This window comes from Hylobates moloch, unplaced genomic scaffold, assembly GCF_009828535.3.
Source record: "Hylobates moloch isolate HMO894 unplaced genomic scaffold, HMol_V3 SCAFFOLD_12, whole genome shotgun sequence".
NCBI classification, from domain to species: Eukaryota; Metazoa; Chordata; class Mammalia; order Primates; family Hylobatidae; genus Hylobates; species Hylobates moloch.
Genome location: NW_026652287.1, coordinates 48766939 through 48775300, shown reverse-complemented (window position 1 = coordinate 48775300; position 8362 = coordinate 48766939).

Below are 8362 nucleotides of genomic sequence, written 5' to 3'. Positions count from 1 at the left end.
ACCTGGTAAGCACTTAGATTGGGAAAGAGAGAGAAACTGATTAAAGTCCAGAAAGGCCCAGCCTGAATCATTGGGAGGTTGGCAGGGGCTTGGTTTCAGTTGGAAAACCACTCATCCTCCAAGCCAGCAACCAGGAGCTGCCTGGGCCTGGGCCATGGAGAATGTGGGAAGGCCGGGGCTCACCTCTGTGTGCACCCAACCCCTTGCCCAGTGCCCGTCTCCATCACAGGCTAGGATGCCCCCGGCCCACCACCCCCACCCTGGCACCTTCTGTCAGGAGCACCTTGTCCCACACAACCTCCTCTCCCCTTCTTCTGGGAGGTTTTTGCTCCTGGCCCCTGTTGCAGGGAAGGCTGTGGGAGGCTGAGCTGGGCTGGGCTTGGCCAGCCAATCCCCACAGCCTGGGTGCCCCTCCCATGTCTGGGCAGCATGCCAAAACCTGGGTGTGGGGGACCAACTCGATGCAGAGGAACCAGCTCAGGGTGACACAGCACGGGCACTGGATCCTCAGGTCTCAGCACCTCCCACATAAGGTGGAAAGTAAGCAGAGAGGGGTCAGATAGAGTTTCTACTATGTGACACCTGCTCTTAAAGAGTGCCTCCTGAGTGTGTGGCAGATAAAAGCATGAACTTGAGGGTTCAGGTGTCAAGTGAGCCAGGTCAGGCCAAGCCTTGTTCCAGATCATCTCCTGTGCTCCTCTCTAAGCCTGGGCCAGTAGGACACCGGGCACCACTTCTGGGTGCTGAATCAGGCAACCTGAAAGAGACAAGCCTCTATCCCCCTGCTGCTGGATGGAGTTCAAGTCCTGCCTCCAGGCAGCCCAGGGCCCTGTTGGAGACCTGACTGCTAGGAGCGGGAACAAAGAATCCAGCCACGCTGAGGATTACCCGGGTCAGATTCTGGAGATTAAGAGCCCAGCTGGAAAAGCAAATCTAGAGGCTGGACTCAGTATAAGAGGACAGAGCGGTGACGTGGAGGGTAAGGATGAGAGGGAACAGACGGGGTCCAGGCAGGGGAAGGGCAGAGCCAGGGAACCCTGAATGGAGTCCTCATTCTGCCTCATCCTTGCTCTGACTTTGGTCAGTACTGCACCTCCTGGGCTCAGTCTTCCCATCTGGGAAATGGGATGTTGGATGAGGGCCTTAGAAGGGGACAATGAGGGCTCCTAAGAGGAGGGAGCCCCAAAAAGGAGTGAAGGGAAAGGGTGGCAACTAGCACTTGAGCTGCTGTGTGCCAGTCTCTACTCTGCACAAAGGCTGCATGGAAAGTACTTCTACTGTGTGCCAATCCTCTAAATGAAGGGCAGCTACTGTGTGCCAGGTGCTAAATCCTGTCTACTCTGTGCCAAGTGCTCTCCATAAAGTGTGCCTACTGTGTGCCTGGTGCTCTACATTAACCCTGTTTACTCAGTGCCTGATATTCCTCATAGAGTGCCTACTGTGTGCCACCTGCTCTACATAATGAGTGCCTATTGAGTGCCACACCCTGTATATGAAGAGTGCCCACTGAGTACCAGGTGCTGTCTACATAACGCATGCCTACTGAGTGCCAAGTGCTCTACATAAAGAGTGCCTACTGATACCACCTGCTCTATATGGAGACTTCCTACTGAGTGTTTCCTGATCTACATAAAGAGGGTCTATTGAGTGCTGCCTGCTCAAGTGTTACCTGTGCTTCATAAAGTGTACCTACTGTGGGCTGCCTTCTGTAAAGGGTGCCTACTGAGTGCTGCTTGCTCTACATGAAGAGTTCCTACTCTTGCCTGCGCTACATAAAAAGTGCCTACTCAGTACCACCTGCAATACATAAAGAGTGCCTACTGGCCAGGCACAGGAGCTCACGCCTGTAATCCCAGCACTTTGGGAGGCCAAGGCAGGCAGATCATCTGAGGTCGGGAGTTCAAGACCAGCCTGGCCAACATGGTGAAACCCCATCTCTACTAAAAGTACAAAAATTAGCCGGGCGTGGTGGCGGGCACCTATAATCCCAGCTACTCGGGAGGCTGAGGCAGGAGAATCTCATGAACCCGGGAGGCAGAGGTTGCAGTGAGCTATCGTACCACTGCACTCCAGCCTGGGCAACAGAGTGAGACTCTGTCTCACAAAAAAATAAAAAAGAGAGAGAGCCCATTGAATGCCACTTGCTCTAGATAAAGAGTGCCTACAGATGCCACCTGCTCTATATAAAGAGTGTTTACTGAGTATCATCTGCTCCTGATAAAGAGTGCTTACTCACTGCTGCCTGCTCTACATAAAGAGTGCCTACTGCTGCCACCTGCTCTTCATAGTGTGCCCACTCTGTGACTCATGGTCTACATAGAGTTTCTACTGTGTGACGCCTGCTCTTAAACAGTGCCTACTGGGCCAGGCGCAGTGGCTCACGCCTGCAATCCCAGCACTTTGGGAGGCCGAGGTGGGCAGATCACAAGGTCAGCAGTTCAAGACCAGCCTAACCAACATGGTGAAACCCGGGAGGCGGAGCTTGCAGTGAGCCGAGATTGCGCCACTGCACTCCACTCCTTAAAAAAAAAAAAAAAACTCTACTATACAAAAAACTGGCATGGTGGTCAAACTATCAGAGGCTGACAGCAGAAACAGGAGGCGAGGTTGCATGGAGATCATCCACTGCACTTCACCTGGAGACAGACGAAATCACCAGAGTGCCTACTGAGTAAATTTTTTTTGTTTCTTTGTTTTTTTTTTTTTTTTTGAGATGGAGTCTCGCTCTTGTTGCCCAGGCTGGAGTGCAATGGCACGATAGCTCACTGCAACCTCTGCCTCCCAGGTTCAAGTGATTCTAAAGCCTCAGCCTCCCAAGTAGCTGGGACTACAGGGTCATGCCACCACGCCCAGCTAATTTTTGTATTTTTAGTAGAGACAGGGTTTCGCCACGTTGGCCAGGCTGATCTTGAACTCTTGACCTCAGGTGATCTGCCTGCCTCGGCCTCCCAAAGTTCTGGGATTACAGGAGTGACCCACTGTGCCTGGCCAAAAGAGTCTTAAATTGCCTACACTAACACTTACCCATCTCCTAGAAGTGGCCTCATGGCTGGAGAGAGAATCTGTGTGCTTGAGTGGAGGGGAGAGAGCACAGTGACTACGGGACTTTGCGTTGAAACTCAGCGCTGCCCTGTCACAGCAGAAAGCAACATGGGGTAGAATTTAGCCAGTGCTGACAGAGGAAGCATTTAGGCCAGCCCTAGTTAGAAGGGAATTGTCCATCCCAGTGGTCAGAACCTGAGTTCCAGCTAGTACCACCATTACAGGCTAAAGTGCTCCAGGGTCCTAAATAAACTTGAAAGGCTATCACCTATGTTTGTTAAAGGCCCAAGGGCTCTACAATCAGTATGTGGTAAATCCAGCTACAAGGACTGCAATTCTGGGGCAAGTCCTGGTGCTGCGCTGGGCTCAGAGCCAGTGAACTTGGGGTGCACACAACCTAGTGAGGCACCAGCCAGGGCAGCCAAGGGAGTCTTGGCAAGCATCATCCCTCCCACAACTCCAGGCAGCACAGCTTGCTGCTCCAGGAGAGACTTCTTCCTTCTGCTTGAGGAGAGGCAGCTTGGATACCAGCTCAGCCACAGCAGAATAGGGTACCAGACAGCATCCTGAGGCTCCCATTCCACGCTCTAGCTCCCAGACAACATTTCTAAACACACCCTTGGACAAAGGAAACATGCCACCTTGAAGGGAAGGACCCAGTTCTGGCAGGATTTACCACCTAAGGATTAAAGAGGACATAGGCCCTAAATAATCATCAGTGGTAGCTGGGTTGTACTTGTTGCAGGCCTTGGGTGAGACTCAGTGCCATACGGGCTTCAGGTGTGACCCAGCACATTCCCAGCCATAGTGGCCATGGGGAGAAGCTCCTTCTGCTTGAGGAAAGGAGAGGTAAGAGTAAAGGGGACCTTGTCTTGCAGCTTGGGTACCAGCTTAGCCACAGTGGGATGGAGAACCTGGAGTCCCTGATTCCAGGCCACAGCTCCTGGACAGTATCTCTGGACCCACCAGAGATGTGGGGAACTCACTGCACTGAAGGGAAGGTCACAAAGCCTGGCTAGATTTACCACATGCTGATTATACAGCCCTTGGGCCTTGAGTCAACACAGGTGGTAACCAAGCAGTGGTCGCTGTGTGCCTTGGGCAAGACCCAGTGCTGTGGTGGCCTCAGGTCTGACTCAGCACAGTCCCAGTGGTAGATGCCACAGGGGTGTTTGTATCAACCCTCCTCCAGCTCCAGACAGATCAGCACAGAGAAAGAGAGAGAGAGACTCGTTTGTTTGGGGAAAAGTAAGGGAAGAGAAGAGTCTATGCCTGGGAATCCAGGGAATTTTCCCAGATCTTACCCAAGACAACCAAGGCAGTACCTTTACTAACCTGCAAGAGTCCCAGCATTACTGGGATTGGGGTGCTCCCTGTGTAGATACAGCTGTGGTTACCAAAGACTTAGATTGCTGCACTCAATTCCCTTTGAATATTTGGAAAGCTTTCCCAAGAAGGACAGGTACAAACAAGCCCAGACCACAAAGACTACAGTAAATGCCTAACTCTTCAATGCCCAGACATTGACAAACATTCGCAAGCATAAAGACCATCCAGGAAAACATTACTTCACCACATGAGCTAAATACAACACCAGTGATCAATTCCAGAGTGACAAAGATATGTGACCTTTCAGGCAGATAATTCAAAATGGCTGTTTTGAGAATGCTCGGTAAAATTCAAGATAACACAAGGAATTCAGAATCCTATTAGGTAAATTTAACAAAGAGATGGAAATAATTAAGAAGAACCAAGATTGAAATAACTTAAAAGAACCAAAGAAATCCTGGAGCTGAAAAATCCATTTGACATACTGAAGAATGCATCAGAGTCCCTCAACAGCAGAACTGATCAAGCAAAAGAAAGAATTAGTGAACTTGAAGAAAGACTATTTGAAAATTCACAGAGAAGATAAAAGAAAGAAGAATTTTAAAATGAAGTATGCTTACAGGATCTAGAAAATCCTGAGGATTTTGAGGATCTAGCCTCAAAAGGGCAAATTTAACAATTCTTGCCCTTAAAGAGGAGGTGGAGAGAGATCAGGAAAATAACAGAACTTCCCAAACCTAGAGAAAGATATCAACGTTCAAGTACAAGAAGGTTACAGAACACCAGGCAGATTTAATCCAAATAAGACTACCTCCTCAAAACATTTAATAGTTAGGCTGGGCAGGGTGGCTCACGCCTGTAATCTCAGCACTTTGGGTTGCCGAGGCAAGTGGATTGCTTGAGCCCAGGAGTTTGAGACCAGCCTGGGCAACATGGCAAAACCCTGTATCTACCATATATATGTATATTAGCCAGGCATGGTGGTATGCATCTGTAGTTCCAGCTACTTGGGAGACTGAGGTTGAAGGACGGCTTAAGCCCAGGGGGCAGAGGTTGCAGTGAGCTTAGATCATGCCTCTGCACTATAGCCTGAGTAACAGAGCCAGATCCTGTCAAAAAGAAAAAGATTAATAATTAAACTCCCAAAGGCCAAGGATAAAGGATCCTAAAAGCAACAAGAGAAAAAAAACAAGTAACATACAAAGGAGCTCCAATATGTCTGGCAGAAGACTTCTTGGTGGAAACCTCATATGCTGAGAGAGTGGCATGACATACTTAAAGTGCCAAAGGGAAGAACTTTTATCCTAGAATAGTATATCCAGCAAAAATATTCTTCAAACATGAAGGAGAAATAAAGATTTTCCCAGACACACAAAACCTAAGGGATCTGCAGACCTGTCTTAAAAGAAATGCTAAAGGGAGTTCCTCAATCTGAAGAAAAGGACGTTAACGAGCAATAAGAAATCATCTGAAGGTACAAAACTCACTGTAAGTACATAGACAAACACAATACTATAACACCGTAACTGTGGTATGTCAACTACCCATATATTGAGTAGAAAGACAAAAAATAGTTATTATCTATTGCTCTGAAAATGAAATCTTTACCCCAAAAGTTATTTGATGAAGTTACTCAATTTGTAACCAATGATACCTCAAACTGTCAACTTGTATGAAGACAATTCTTGCAAAGTGAGACAAAGCACTTTTATATCATTTTGTAACATCATGCCATTTTTAAGAAATAGAGTGGTTTGAATACATAACCCAAATATTTTTTAAAACCACAAAATAATGTTTCATAAAATGATTTGATGTCATGGAAAGATGTTAACAGCATATTGTGTGAGGTGCCCAAATTAACAAAAATTTGAGATAAAATAGCATTTTTTGTTTGGGTAAAATTCACATAAAATTCACCATTTTAAAGTGTACAATTTAGTAGCATTTAGAATATTCACAGTGTTGTGGAAACTTCATCACTCTCTAGGTCCAGAACATCTTCACCACCCAACAGGAAATCCTGACCTCGTTAGCACTTCCTATTCCCACTTCCCCAGAGCTCCTAACACCACCAATCTCCTTTCTGTCTGTATAGATTTGCCTATTCTGGACATTTTTATTTTTTTGAGACAAAGTCTCACTCTGTTGCCCAGACTGGAGTGCAGTGGCGTGATGGCATGATCTCAGCTCACCACAACCTCTGCTTCCTGGGTTCAAGTGATTCTCCTGCCTCAGGCTCCCAAGTAACTTGGATTACAGGCATATCCCATGATGCCCAGCTGATTTTTCTTGTATTTTTAGTAGCGACGGGGTTTCACCATGTTGGCTGGGCTGTTCTTGAACTCCTGACCTCAAGTGATCTGCCTGCCTGGGCCTCTCAAACTGCTGGGATTACAGGCATGAGCCACCGCACCCAGATGGACATTTCTTATAAATAAATCATACACTATGTGATCTTTTGTGTCTGACTTCTTTCACACACTATAATGTATTCAAGGTTCATCCAGGTGGTAGTATGTATCAGTACTTCATTCCTTTTAATGGTTGAGTAATATTTCATTGTACGAATAGATGACATTTTCTTTATTCATCCATCTGTTAATGGATATTTGAGTTCTACCTTTTGGCAATTGTGAATAGGGCTACTATAAGCATGAATGTACAAGCTTTTTTGTTTGAACGACTGTTTTCCATTCTTTTGAGTACGAACCTAGGAGCTTAATATGATATCGTGGAATTGGGTCATATAATAATTCTATGTTTTGCTTTTTCATGAATCTCCAGACTGTTTTCCACAGCAGCTGCACCATTTTACAGTCACACCAGGAATGGATGAGGGCTTCGATTACTCCACATCCTCTCCAACACTTGTTATATTCCCTTTTTTAGATGCTAGCCATCCTGTAGGTGTTGAGGTGACATCACATTGTGCTTTTGGTTTGCATAATGGGAATAATGTTTAGCATCTTTTCATGTGCTCATTTGGCAGAAAAATAGCATTTGTAAACAAAATTACTTGGAAATGCGATACGATACAGCTATATAGATGTAAATAAACATTTTCATATGTAAAAAGATCACATATGAATTAAAAACTGGAAGCATATGCAGGAAAATATAAACAGTGATTATCGTGACATTTTGAAATTACGGATGATTTTTATTTCTTGCAATTTCTTCTATAAGCATGCATTATTTATGAAACTTAAACTTGAAAGGGAAGGAAAAACAAATTGACTTTCAGCTTAGAATATATTAAATAGTTCTTTATTTCGTTTTGCAATGTTCCATTCTTATTTTGCAGCCAAAAATCCTTCCAGGTTCCCAATCTGTTGGCCCCTGAAAGGCGCTCAGTCCTTGGACTCTGTGCCCCGCGGGAGCCCCCTACAGTCAGACAGGGGGAAGTCCCGGTGCAGCCGTTGTCCCTGGTGCTGAAAGGGGCGGGGCGGGGCGGGCCCACCCCCCACCCCCACCCCAGCCCACACCCTCTACCTTCCTCTCACTACTGAAAACCTTCATGACCTGAACTTTTTAGACAAGAATAAATTCCGGGTCGTGCCTCTCTGGAAAAATTAATTTTTTCCGTTCTAAGCTTTGGGCCAACCTTTCACCAAAGTCCACTGTAGATTCTCGGATGTAATAACGGATATTTTGAGCACACAAAATACTCGAATGAATTTTCCTCAAGAGAAGGTTGCCATGCATCCCAAATCTTAAAGCAACCTCTTGTGATTTTTTAAAATGTCAAAACTTCAAATGTGATGCAAAAAGAAGAGAAAGAGAGGCAATTAACCCTCATGGACCACTAATACCCAACAGATGTGGCTCAGGGATGTTGTAGATACCGGCTTGTTCGGTCTTCACAGCAGCCCAATGAGGTGAATACTATTAAGTGGTAAACAAAACCAGGGCTACAGAGATAAACGAGTTTTCCCCTAGCCAATCAGCTAGTGAATAGCAGACTGGGATTCTGACATTTATAATACGA